Source organism: Manis javanica, chromosome 1 (genome assembly GCF_040802235.1).
Source record: "Manis javanica isolate MJ-LG chromosome 1, MJ_LKY, whole genome shotgun sequence".
NCBI classification, from domain to species: domain Eukaryota; kingdom Metazoa; phylum Chordata; class Mammalia; order Pholidota; family Manidae; genus Manis; species Manis javanica.
Genome location: NC_133156.1, coordinates 129,022,911 through 129,034,941, shown reverse-complemented (window position 1 = coordinate 129,034,941; position 12,031 = coordinate 129,022,911).

Sequence of the window (12,031 nt, the reverse complement as noted above, 5' to 3'; positions counted from 1 at the left end):
CAGGAGGCAAAGGCATCAGGATTTTGAAGAAAGGAGGAATACAACAGAAAATGTAAATGCCTGAGTCAAGACATATTAGATCATTCTAAGAGTTAAACTAAAATTAAGATTTAAGGAAGACAATTAAAATTTCAGAACTTTGATTTTCAGTTGCTTAGTTTATAATAAAAGTTGAACTTTTGGAATTGAAGCAGATGGGAGTGTGTTTGATAGACTCTTCTTATTCTACCATTTCACAGTCATTTGTGCAGATTTTGATGGGTTTACAGAGCTGTATGAAGCAACATATATTATGATGTAAATGCCATCATTATGACATATGCTTAAACTTCTACTGAGAAATAAATAAAATATCTTGAAATGCCTGCTGTTTATCCCAGCTGTTTATTTCTCACCACCCATAAATGGAAAAGTCACACAGTTTAGCATTTATATGCTAGAGAGGCATTTGGAAATAATTAAAACTCTCCCAGAGAATGTTTTCTTTTTGTTCTGAGTTAGAATTAACTCATAATTTCAAGAAATAAGGGCAAGGGCATTAACTGAGAATAAATGAAGTATACGTTTTTCCCAGGGAAGTGAAGAAACTATCAAGAACTGCTTTTTTTCTCCAAATTTCCAATACAGAGTGAAATACATGAGAAGACCTATATCGAAACAAGTACAGGCCACACAATGTGTATGCCTGGCTGCATTTCCAGTGGAGACACAATTACCAGTGGGATACTTGCTCCTGTGGGTAAATTGTTTTGATGATAATGATTTTGACGTATGCTGACACCAATACAAACAAATTAGGGAGAGCAAGGGAGTTTTATTTCCCTCATTAAAATATGGTGCAATATCTTGTCAAATTAAAAAATAAACAAGGTGAAATATTCTACACTTATAAACTAATAAATATATTTTTCTATAAATATTTTAATAATTACTGTTTATTTTTTCATAAATGTGATACAGCTATAAGCTCATTATATATTCCATTTTGTTCAACATAAAATTTAAGTTGCTTATGTTTTTTAAGAACAATGTAGCAATATATTTTGAAATGTTTGTTATGATGATGGTTAAACAGGCCAATAGATTTTTATGTCTTCTCACTCTAACCATTTATCACGAGATTAAATTCTATAATAATAAAAATGGCATGCAATTTTATGAGAAGCCTCACATCTTAAAACATAGTTTTGTTGCCCAACAGCTGCATCTGGGAGGTCTTTCCCTGCGCACCAGGTGAAACCTCAACCTGGACAAGGGAGGGTTCTTGACTCTGAACAACAAAGAATGCTTGAGCAGGTCAGAAGAGTGTAAGGAAGGTGCATTATCTTATGAAATTAAAAAATAAACAAGTTCAAATATTCTGTAATTGTAAACTAATAAATATATTTTTCTATAAATGTTTTAATAATTACTGTTTATTTAGAGTAAGAGTAGAAATGAATGGCACTGGCCTTGCAGGCAGCTGAGAGCAGGAAAATGCAGAGGTGCAGAGGGAGAGTTTGCTAAACATTTTCTTGGTTTAGGGCAGATTCCCTTGCCATCTCCTAAAGCCAGCATTGCTTGCTGTGCCCATTTGAATCTTCACTATATGGGGGCTGGCCCTTACACCCTAGAATTTGGGGAGCTAGGGAGTTTGGGATGAAATGAGATTATGTTCTGAGAACTTCCCAAAAAAGGGAGATTTTCAGGCAGGCTCCTCCAGCTGCAGTTTCATCCAGTCACCCAGGCAACGGGAGCTTGCAGGCCCAAATCTGAGCTCTCAGCAGCCCGTCCCTACTTATCAGGAGTAAAATGGAGACTTGGAAATAGAATGAAATAGTAAAAAGAGAAAACACACTAAGTTGAGCAGTGAGAAAGCTTTATTTAAAATTACATACTTAAAGAGAGAAAAAGTGCAGGCGTCCTCAGAGAGGAGGAGGCATGCTAAAGGTTAGGGGTTCCATCTTCTAAGGATTTTTCAAAGGTCCAGGAGATACAGACTTGTAAAGTGGTCTCAAAATGCTTATCTCCAGTGAGAGACATTAAGTTTTTTCTATTATCAGCCCTCCAGGTAGTTCTGCAAAATTAACTTAACACAAGAAATTGGTCAGTTCCTGTCCAGGATAGCAGCTTCCCTCTGAGAACATACCCATCAAAACTGCCCACCCTGCCCCCAAAGTGGGTTGAATTATTGTCTTTTGCTGAAGAATATGTTAAGAATCTTACTTCTTAATTTCCTGGTTTTTAAAATGGAATCTTAGCTTTAAGATGGAATCCTTCCTGTTCTTATATCTCAGCATTTTTCATCAGAGGCAGGAAAAGCTAATTATGATGTTTGTCTTTTATCCCTGCCCTATCTCAGTATGGTATCATATGTTTTTTTAACATTGATGAAGCAAAAATCATATGAAGAACTTCTTAAACTTTGCATTCTTAATGGATTAATATAAACTAGCAATCAAAACACATCCTTATTATACAAAACAATCAGAGAGAAAATACTTGATTTGGGATACTCTGTGGGCAATTGTGTCCCAAGATTTCTATTTAAAACAACCTTGATCAACTAAAAATACATATATAAATGATCCTTTAAGATGCAGTACTTTTCATAACATACATGACTTGATTCATAATTGCATATTTTCTTTAAAAAGTCTGATTTTTTTAATGTACAAAACAAATCTTTTACCTACGAGTAGGCTGGTTTTGTATGAGTGTTTTTGTATAGTAGTGATTATGTCTTTGTGAAAATGTAAAATTTGTTTTACTAATCATTTACTGATTTTTCACATCATTGTTAATATTTACTAATTTTTACATACTTTAATAACTTTTTACAGCATTACTAATCATGACCTGATTTTTTAAAACAGGAATAAAGTAGTAAATGAGCCTTGGCTAAATCTTGGCCTCATTTTTCATGTGAGAAAAATTGGCATTTGTTCATTCATATCAGATTCATACATAGTGTGTCAGAAAGTAGGCTGAGAGAAAATCTTATTTAAAATTCAACAGTTACGTGGGCTCAGAGATTGGAACTTTAAAAAGAGGCTTGACTGCTAGTTGTCATAAAGCTCCCCAATTTTTTAATAATTAAAAATGTTCAGTCACACAAAATTTTCTTCAGTAATTTATTCTGCTCTTTTCCATATAAATAGTCTAAAACATTATGAGGGTAAAACAGACCTCTAGGGGGGTAATGTATTTTACACAATTCCACGTGGACATCACTCAGTTCAGTCATTTGATTTCAAAATTTTAAAAAAATCATGTGGTATTTAATCTCAACATCCCAACACGAGAAAAAGGTTATTTATAGATAAAATTTACAAAGATTCAAATTTATAAACACTGCCTTATAAATAGTGTTTCTGTGTTTTTGACAGTTTTGTCCTTAGAAGACCTGGCAGACTAAATTTATATCCTTTCTCAAGTGAGAAAAAATTGAGACTGAATCACTTATTATCATAAATATGCTTAAAATATCACTAGAATTTATAGTGTAATCATGAATGTATTCATTTTTCAAACACTTATGTTAAAAAAGGCAGTAAAATTTTCCAAAACTTTAGTTATTTAACATTTATTCTAATCACTGGTAGAATACCATTATATTGGTTAAATCCATGAATATTTTCAGTTTAATTACATTTTTTCTGTTTACCCCTTGACTAAATGTTTAATTCTAATGCATATTTTTAAATCATCAGATTATTTCTATTTTCATAATATTAAATATAAATATTCTTTAGAAGTTATACATTTAAGAATTGACTAAGGAGAATTCAAACCATAAATTGTAGCAATATACTGTGGCTGTTACTATAAAGGGGAATAAATTTTTCAGGATTTTAATTTTACCAAATGAAATAAATATTCTTGTGATCTTAATCTTCCTCAAACTGTATTAAAATGATATGGATGAATGTGTTGTGTCCTAATGTTCAAACATTTCTAAAGTATGGACATTTTTCTATATCCAACACTTTCTCTGTATCCAAATTGCCATCAGCTTTCACCTAATCTAATAGAAAAAATATTCTAAATCCACAGACTTTGGTTTGTTTTAAATATTATTTTCACCAAAGTATAAAATATAATTCCATAAAAAACGTCGTCTTCTGTGCTTCACTTTTAATTTGGAACTCTTTTACAGTTATGCACTGCGCTTGGGCTTTAAAAAAGTTCTTTAACATGTTCTCGAGACAAAGGACATCGTGTCTGGGTCCTACATACTGTTTCATTGTTATCCCTTGTTTTTATAGTCCTAGCTACAGAGGTCCTCTTTCAGATTCATGGACCCACTTATGCTTGGTCTTTTTACATAATGCAAACTTGTAAGTTAATTCTTTTTTCTCATCTCTACCAAGGTAAATTTGAATCAATAACAACTGTCATGTTCTCAATAAAAACAAATAAGCAAAAACTTCCTCATCCTCATTACTAGGGTCAATCTCTTATTGTACAGTTTTATACTATCAGGTACCTTCTCTCACATATCACATTTGTATTTCAGAGTGTGTGTGTGTGTGTGTTTGTGTGCATGTTCATGCACATACTGTTTCCCTGACTTAATTGCAAATTAAGCATTTTTTCATTTCCTTATTTGGTTTTCCCACCAGAGAAGTTGAACATGGAAGACAGTAACAATTTCATGATGCTTAATTCTTAACAATGATTGGAACCATTGTAGAAGAGACCAGCAATTCTAAATGGTATAGTTCAAAAGAAAATGAACTCCAGCTCTAGAGTGGAGTGATGGCAAAGAATTTGGCTAAAAAGTGCTTAAATAATTTCTGTATCCCAATTATAATATATAATTTTCACATATTTTTATATTACAACATAATATATAATTTCCATATGCCAAATATGCCACCTAGACCTCCAAACTATCATCCAATCATGGAACAAGTCCAGGCTTTAGGCACAAAGTGGAATCACCTAAATTAAGCCTTTGTGGGTGGGTCTTTTGACACAGATCCTTTGGAACAGAGATCTGTGACTTAAAAAGACAAGTTATCTGAAACCATCCCTGATACAACACACGAAAGTAAGTTTCGTGTGCTGCTGTAGCAAATTCCACAAACTTGGATGGCTTAACACAGCAGCAGTTGTGAAGGCTAGAAGCCTGAACAAGAGCAGGCTGTGCTTCCAAGTTCTCTCAGAGAGACTTTGTTCCTTTTCTCTTCAGCTTGTGGTGGTGGCTGACATTCCTTGCGTTGATCTGCATCTCTTTCTGCCTGACTTTTCATTGTCTTCCCCTCCATGTGTCACTCTCATGTCTCTCTGTTGCTCTCCCAGGATGGCATTTACAACATTCCTAGATAGTCCAGCCTAAGCTTCTCCTCTCAGGATCCTTAGCTTCATCATATCTTCACTATAAAAGAAAATTACCTTTTGTCACATAAAACAATATTCACAGTCTGGGGATTAGGATGTGAACTTGTCTTTTGGGTGGAAGGAGTATCAGTCAGCCCACTACAAACAGCAAATAATATCTGCAGTAGACTCTCTTATTTTGAAAAATTGTAATCAGAAAGCACACAGCAGGTATTGTTTCTGACTAATGTTGACACTGAGCCAGGCACATGTTACCAATTCCCCCTACTCTGAAGGACAATAATGAACACTGATTAAAGCACTCTTCTGAACATTGTGAATAGTTGTTTTAAGTATTTTGCTTTAGCCTCTGGGCTTTTGGTTCTATCTTTTTATCCATTTTTTTCTTGTTTTATCTTTTTAACAAAGAAAAGGCTCGAGCTGTTTTCATTAAAGCCTGAGGCTCCTTTGCAAGTTTTTTCATCTCTTTTAGTCTAACCTATTGGTACTTCCATCCATATCCATACAATTCTCCAAAAAATTCTGTGAATTTCTTGTAAATCTTATTGACATTCTCTTCATTAGATAGTAACCATACCAATAAATCTTACTGCTAAGTGGGACTTGCAGGGGAGACTGGAATACTCTATAGAAATATGTTGTTTCTGCATGGCTATCACATGTGAGGACCACAAGTAAGTGTTCAGTAGTCAACATATTTGGTTTTCATCATGCTAAGTGTATGATTTCTTATAGACCTATCAAGCTGGGGAACTCTAGTAGACAGTTGAAAAAAGAGAGCTGAAACAGGGTCAGTTAGAATTATTGATGAGGGAGTCATTATCATAAAATAGGTGTTTCAAAACATTACTTATGTAGAACAAAAACAGCCAAGGACTAAAGTCAGAAGTAATGGAGAAAAATTTTTAAAAGAAGGAAGCTAAGGGAGATAAATAAATTAAAAGAATTAGGGAATGGCATCCACATTGGAAAGGAAGAAGTAAAATTAACTTTGTTCACAGATGCCATGATCTTATAGCAGGAAATTATGGATTCTACAAAAATCTGTTAGAGCTCAACAGCAAATTTTCAGGATACAAAACAACATACAAAATGAGTTGTTGTTTCTTTAAATGAACAATGAGCAATCTAAAAGGGGAGAAAAGAAAATAATTCCACTTATAATAGCATAAAAAAGAATAACATATTTGGGAATAAACTTAGCTAAGAAGGCAAAAGAATTGTACCTGGAAAGCTATAGCATCTTGCTGAAAGAAATTAAAGACACAAATTAATAAAAAGGCATTCTTTTTATTAATGCCTTAACATAAGGTTGAAAGACTTATGTTAAGATATAAATATTACCCCAAATAATCAATCTACAGATTCCATACAATCCCTATCAAAATCTCAATGACATTTTTTGCAGAAATAAAAGAAGTCCTAAAATTAATATAGAATCTCAAGGAATTCCATCTACATATTTACATGCAAAAAAATGAAGTTGGCACCTTATGTTAAAACATAAACAATTGATTAAAAATTAATCAAACACCTAAACATAAGATCTAAAACTACAAAACTCTTAGAAGAAAACAGAGAAAAAAATCCTAGATACTGGATTTGGCAATGATTTCCTAGATCTGAAACCAAAAGCACAGGAAACAAAATTGAAAATAGATAATTAGACTACATCAAAATTTAAAATATGTATGCATCAAAGGACACAAAAAAAACAGAGCAAAAAGTCTACCTATGGAATGGGAGAAAATAATCACAAACCATATTTCTAATAAGAAGTTAATAACCAGAATATACAAAGAACTCTTAAAAACTCAACAACAAAACAGAAAAACACAATCCAATTAAAAAATGGGCAAAGGACTTGAATTGATATTTCTCCAAAGAGGATATACGAATGGCCAGCAAGCTCATGGAAATCTGCCCAACACTAATCATTAAACTAATGGAAACCAAAAAACATAATGAGATGTCACCTAACACCCATTAGGATTGATGATATTATAAAACTAGAAAATAACAAGTTGCCAAGGAACTATACAAATTGGAACCCCTGTACACTGTTGATGGTAATGTAAAATGCTGGAGCAGCTATTGAAAAAAGTGTAGTGGTTCCTAAAAAAGTTGAAAATGACATTACCATGTAAGCCAGCAATCCCACTCTAGGTATATATCCAAAATGACTGAAAGCAGGGACTCAAAAAAGATAATTATACACCCATGTTCATAGCAGCATTTTTCATAATAGCTAAAAGGTGGAAACAACTTGATTAGCCATCAATGGATGAATGGATAAACAAAATGTTGTGTCTGCACACATACATAATGGAATATTATTCAGCCTTAAAAAGGAAGGAAATTGTGACTCATGTTACAGCATGGGTGTCATTGAGAATATCGTGCTGAATGAAACAAACCAGTCACAAAAAAAAAATGTATTATTCCACTTATAGGAAAAAAGGTAGAATGATGGCTGCCAGTGTCTAAGGAGAATAGGGAATGAGGAGTTCTTGCTTAGTGGTTTATCTATTTTCAATTTTTTAAGATGAAAAGAGTTCTGGAGGTTGGCTGCACAACAATGTGAATATACATTTATTTCTGAACTGGACACTTAAAAAAGGTTAAGATAGTAAATTTTATTATGTGTATTTTACCACAATTAAAAATAAGGAACAACTTCAAAGAATTAGAAAAGTGTTATTGCAGGAATCAATATTAAGTATATTTTTAAGAAGTCAGGAATAAATGTTTTTAAGAATAGTAGGACTCAGGGCTTAACTTTAAATCTTTCTTTTTTATTAAAATACTGTATATCTAGATAATCCATGAAAGAATGAATACATATCTAAAACACTTCCAAGAACAAATATAGTCAGAGGATTGAAAATCTATATAGCATTAACTTTGTCAAAATAGTTTCAGTGGCATACAGGAAAGGGGAAGAAAGCTGTAAATTATTTGAGAAATGAAAGGGGTTAAAAATGAATATAGTTTATTATGGATATTGTCAGAATGGAAATACAGAATCAGGAAACCATAGCACAAGAGCAAGAGCAAAGGTGAATCTTACTCACACCTCAGCTACCTGACTCAGGCTGTGTTTCACAACCTGATTTTACGGACTGCCAATGAACGTTGCTTAGACTGTACTTTCTCCCTGAAGTAGTGTCACTTACCTTTGCATTGTCCTTGACCTGGCTGGATCATCCTTACATGTTTTGTCTGTTTAGCCCATCATGGAACTTATTACAAGTCTCTGTAATTTCTTGTTTATTTTTTCCCCAGATGACTTCTGCTAAAGATAGAGTTTATGTCCATCACATTTAGCATTTGCATCTCTAGTGTCTCGCAGAGCACTCAAAACAAAGCACATGAGCAATTATGCCTTCTGGTTTAAAGAACAATAGGCTTAAATTAAGAAAGCAGAAGGAGATTTCTGGAAATATGCATTCAATTATAGGAGACTTTTATGCTGGGGCAAAGGATGAAAGAGAGAGAATTGATAATGCTTATGAGAAAGTCAACTGAAATATTTACCATATCCATAAAGTAATTATGGCAGGTAACAATATTTGTTGTAAGCTTCTCAGAGACTCCAGGTTCCAACCAAGTTCAAACACTAGTGAGAGTGCAGTTCAATTGAAAGACTTGTGTCTATAGTTGAGAGTGAAATATTAATAGCCATTCTGGAGAAGATTCATGAGTTGGCCCTGGAGAGTTCATCTAAAGTTTACAGAAGTTTAGTGACATAGACATAAAGGAAACCAAGAACTATGAGTCTACAGCATTATAATTGTCACACACATGGTATTTAATGTGTCATACACAAAATTAAAATTTCCAATAAGACAACAAGAGTTTTAAAATTATTAAAACAAAATTCAACCAAGTATTTGAGATTTGACTAAGTTTATTAAGCTATATGTGAATGCAGCAGCATCTCATATAGCAGGTATTGAGAGATGCTCTAAGAGTTGTACAAAACGGAATGTTTTTATAGGAAGGGGGTGGGGAAAGAAGTCATTAGCAAAACGAAAGAAAGGATTGTTTACAGCAAGGTCACTTTCCCTGAAGGGGAGAAAAAGGAGTCTTATCATAAAGATTACCTCATATTCTTTTTGGGGGATGAAGAGGGTTCTTGAGACAGATTATTCCTGGTCCTGACCAGGAAATTCTGACTGACTACCTCTCTGGGGGAGACTGAAACTGCCCTTAGGTTACCTATGAAGCCTGGGTTTGCTGACTTGGTCTAGCAGAAGTGCTTCCATTTTGTGTCCGGAGTTTTTGGGCCTCCAAATTTTCCTGAGGTGGATATTCAGGTTTAAATAGTTTAGACAGCTTGACTAAAATCACTATAAATATTTATGTTTAATAAACTACTTATTTTTATGCATGTAATTCTTTGACCAATTTTTCATGAACCATTTTCTATGAACAGATTTAAGTTTGTCAACGACCAGAAAAAGAAGGTTTTAAACATTTTTTGACTAATGCAATATGTAGTTTTGTGATCACTTAGGCCAACCACAAAGTTAGAGGAAAAGCAATCCAAAACAAAACAGGACTGCTCTTCCTTCTGACCCTAATTGCAAGACTGGGGTGCTAGCTAAAAAGGCTCACAGAACTCACTATAAACTGGTTATGGGTTATTACAGGGAATGGACACAGATCAAAATCAGCCAAAGGAAGAAGCACGGAGTGGAGTCTGGAGAAGCACTAAATACAGAGTTCCCATTTTCTTCTCCCTTTGGAGTCCTCAGACATTACTTTCCTGGGGTATCAATGTGCAATGATACCCTAAATTTCAGCATTGGTAACTGGGGCAGCACACCCCAGGATTCAGCTTTAGGACTCAGTTGTTTGCTGGTGTTTCACTTGCTCCCTGGTTGGTCTCAGTCTCCAAAGCCCTACCCTACATCCCACTGCTGGTCTTTCTGTCCTGGTCAGCCCCCAGCCTAATGTGGTGCGGTCAGCCCCCTCCACAAAGATGCTCCTCTCAGGAAAAACATTCCGAGTAGATTAATTCCCTGAAGACGAAGTCCAAACCTCTTTAAGAGTGAAGTTAAATTCCCTTTAACACAAGTACATTTGCCAAAAGTCGCATATATGTTATCATTTTAAGGATTTTTCAATAGTAATTCCTAAGGTCTCAGACAATATTGTTTATAAATTCTCTTATTCTTTTATTCTGCTGAAATATTAACAAATGCTTGTCAGGAATCTGGAAAAAAATGTATAACCCCAAAGGAAAAGGTGATACTTGGACACAATCCCATTTATATGCCAGCTAGAAGAAGGAACTTGACTGTTTGCTCTCCTAGCCCTGGGCTTATCACAGAGTTAATTCAATTTTCTGTTTTTCTTATATAATTATTTGTGCACCTTCTATGATTAACCTTACACAATCATTTTTTCTTCAACAATTAAAAAAAGTATAACTAGCTCACTTTTATTATACACGTTTTGTAACATTAGAAAAATGTCACTTTATTTGTAAAAATTATACTAAATATTTTTATTATTCATAAACACTATATTTACTTAGTGGTGGACTCACCACCATGGGATGTTTTCCTATTAAAACCTTGACAAATGTGTTGTAACCATAGAAATGATTTGTGAGACAGCAGGAGTAACTAAAATAGATTAAATTAATGTATTAGGTTTAGTGTTCATACAGCATGCTTTACTTTAATTGATGATTCTATAGCCAAACTTAAATTACTAGTATCAGAGCTGATAGAAGAAAATGAATATTTTATAAAACACCCTTTGTATCATAATAGTAGATTAATCTAAGTGAAAAAGCTATCATTTGTAATAAGCTTTTAAGGCTACTTTGATGTCTTAAAAACATGCAAGGTTAAAGAGCTCATAAATGCAACAAGCAGGATAAGTTAAAATAATTTAAGAAAAAGTCTCTGCAATTGACTTTGAATTATGATGCATTTAGATTTTAAAATTAAGTAATATACTTAAATTGAGAAGAAATGGCAGTAAATTGTTTCTAACCTTGAAATTGTAAAAACTCACTTATCAATGGGTTACTTAAAATTAAATTATACCAACAATAGCAGATGAATAAATGGAAACATGATCAATTTATGAACTTTATAACTGAAACTTAGAGTCTATTGATTCTTACATGTAGATAACCTTAATACAAATAATTGATGGATAATGTGGATTTAGTATCCCAATTATCAATCATGATCATCTTCATCAACACACAGATTTTTGGAATAAAACTCAAATCAATAACATTAAAGAATATCACATTACTAAAATAAAAAAACAGTAATTATATAACTAAGGAAAAGACTTGTAAGATAATATTGAAAAATTAGAGTGATATTACAGATCAGAAAAGAAAGACATATTTTGTGTCTTTTTAAATAGCATCTTGTTTATCTCCAAAACGTAATGTAATTGTTAACTTGCTTAAATTCATTAACGTGGAGATGTGTCACAAAAAGGAATCTTCTGTACACTATAAAATCAGAAGTGTGTAACCAACCCCTCATGGTTTATTGTATCTGTCATACTTCAACGGTATCTTGGCTCCATGGATTTTATCCCATTGTATGTTAAAACTGAAAGTCAGTGGCTGAGAAGAAAAATAAATAAATTTTCTGTTCTTTTCTCCCCCATGTTCCTCCTGAAGTGACTGAATTAGGAGATGGAACGATTCCTACTGAAAACCAGA